We start from the raw sequence: 2,691 nt of genomic DNA on the forward strand, positions 1-2,691 counted from the left end.
AATATATGTAAGTAAGAAACAAGTTCCAAAAATCAGTAACAAAAAAATATGGGCAAACGACATAGATATTCCACAGAAGATGTTACATGGATGGCCGATACATACGTGAAAACATGATCAATGTCATGAGTAATCAGGGAAATAGAAAACACATGGTATACCATTTCATACCAACAGACTGATAAATGCTTTAAAATCCAACCTCATTAAGCGCAGGCAAGAATGAGGTACAGAAAGAACACAACCTCCCAGCGGCATTCCCTTACACAAAGGTGCTTTGGGGCAGCCAGGTAGAAAGTTTGCATTATCTATTATTGTTTAGATGCCACTCAATACCCAGAAATTTCATATCTAATTGCCCTAATCATAAAGGTTAAAAAATAAAAAATTGTGTCATAAAATTAAACATGTGTTTTTTGGGGGACGAGGTGTTTGTTTGGTATGAGATTGAACCCAGGAGCACTTCACCACTGAGCCACATCCCCAGTCCTTTTTTTTTTTTTTTTAATTTTTTATTGTTGGTTGTTCAAAACATTACATAGTTCTTGATATATCATATTTCACACTTTGATTCAAGTGGGTTATGAACTCCCATTTTTACCCCGTATACAGATTGCAGAATCATATCAGTTACCCAGTCCTTTTTAATATTTTATTTAGAGAAAGAGTCTTTCTAAATTGCCTTAGGGCCTTGCTAAGTTGCTGCAGCTGGCTTTGAATTTGGCGATCCTCCTGCCTCAGCTTCTCAATGATCCGCTTGCACAGCTGAATCCAAATAAACATGTGTATTTGATTCCCTTGTCCAACACAAATCAGGCATTTAATTTTGTAAAACTTTCTTTCCTTCTCTTAACTATTTGTGAGGATAAACTAATTTTTACACTTAATAAAGGTCAAATATCAGATTTGAATAAAAAAAATCTTATTTTTTTTCTTCTGTGCCTGACTTCCAACAAAATACTATTCTCTTTATTTCCTAAAAAGCTCTTTTATCAAAGAAAATTTTGGTATTTCTAATTTCTCTCATAAATGAAAGAAATTTCTAGAACCATATGTAGATAGGCTGGAAAAGCAGTGATGAGTGCTGAGATAAAGCTCTCTTTCATAGTCTTCTGGAAAATTTAGAAGAGACATTAGACATAGGCTACTTCTAAAGTAAGCAAGTCGTTTATAGGTTGCATTTTGGGTTTCAGTCGGTTGGTTTGTTTTTAATCAGAAATATGAGCAATAAGGACCACTGGTCCCAGCGGTGCTCCCTTTCCGAGCCTTCCTAAAACCCTTCCCTGCTATTGCACTACACAGCGCCTGTCCCGCTGGCCACGCCCTGAGCCGTCAAAGTCTGGAGGCAGCGCTTCTGCTGAGCCCCAGCTGGTGATTCCACAAACCCGGCCAGCAACTGAGCCCGAGGCGTACGCGCGGGCAGAGCGAAAGCCAATTATTCCAGGGCGGAGCCCAGCGACGGGCGTGGCTCCCCAGAAGCCTGGACTGCGGCCGCCCTCCCAGCTAGCCTAACCTGTCATCCAGACCTGTCACCGCCCGCGCGCAGGACCGCGCCATCCGCGCCCCGCACTCACTCGGCCGGGACCAGAGAGCGCGGCCTGAAGCGCGGCCGCAATGATGGTCTTGTGGCCACGCAGCCCCAGCGCCTGCCCGGCGCCCCGGTGGGGACCCCAGCCCGGAGGACCCGACCGTGCCAAGCGCCGCCGACTGGACGACCCCGCAGACCCTGCAGAACCCCAGTCGGCGCCCAGCCTGCAAGATTCCGCGGGGACAGCTGACGCCACCGCGCTCATCTCTGTGGCGGTCCTGGCTGAGGGTATCTACAGGCACCCCAGAACGACGTCGACCTGGTGTTGCCAACCTCGGTCCTGCAAGTGTCTCTTCAAGGACACACCCTCATCCTGATCCCTGAGGGCCTCGTGGGCGCCACCGACCAACGCCCAGGAGGCCAGGGAGACTCTCCTGATGGCCCGGAACTGGGCGCTTTCCTGAGCGCCCCCGGGAAGGACGTGGTCGTCGAGCAGGGATTCGCAGAAGAATCTGTCCCAGAGATCGCCAGCCAAGAAGAGCCTGTGAGAAAGAGGACATGGACCCTCCAGCCGGCCAGGGGCTGGGGCTCCTTCCCTCCAAGTGAGTCGCTAGGCTCCTTCCTTCCAAGTGCTCACGCGTACTTGCTACTTGCGACTCGGAGCGCTGTCCAGGACCTCAGTGGCAGCAAAAACCTCTTCCAGGAGTGAACTGACTCCGTAATTCATCGCCATTTGGTTGAGGGTATTAGTGGATCTGCAAGACCCACTGTAAGCATAGAAGAAGCAACCACCCAGAGACGCGACATCTTCATTCGAGGACCGTGGACAGCTACTTATTTCCTTTTTGGTTTGGTTTGAGATTGTTCTCTCCTTCGTTTTGTTTTGTTTAGCGGAATTTCTTAATCAGTAGCAGATGAAGGCACCAAAAAGAAGAGAATACTGGCACCTTTATGAATAAGTAACCTCAGAGAGCCCACCATGGACTTTTAGTTCCCTGGCCTCTGCCGCGGAGCTATTTCTTCCACCTCTGCCAACTCCTGTCTCCCTGTTTCATCCTAACTCTTGCTTAAAACTCATCTCAACTTTTTTTTTTCAATTTTACCCGATTTTTCACCACTTCCATATGTATCTCTTCATTCTCTACGATCAAGGTTGTTGTCTT

The 2,691-nt window shown here is 47.5% G+C and overlaps 1 pseudogene; it reads left to right on the plus strand.

Moving 5' to 3' along the window:
• Positions 1 to 1,617: 1,617 nt before the first annotated feature.
• Positions 1,618 to 2,134, plus strand: LOC124084479 (proline-rich protein 23B-like; annotated as a pseudogene).
• Positions 2,135 to 2,691: the final 557 nt, after the last annotated feature.

Source organism: Marmota monax, unplaced genomic scaffold (genome assembly GCF_021218885.2).
Source record: "Marmota monax isolate L192 unplaced genomic scaffold, Marmota_monax_Labrador192_F-V1.1 WCK01_AAM20220418_F8-fsc00022, whole genome shotgun sequence".
NCBI classification, from domain to species: Eukaryota; Metazoa; Chordata; class Mammalia; order Rodentia; family Sciuridae; genus Marmota; species Marmota monax.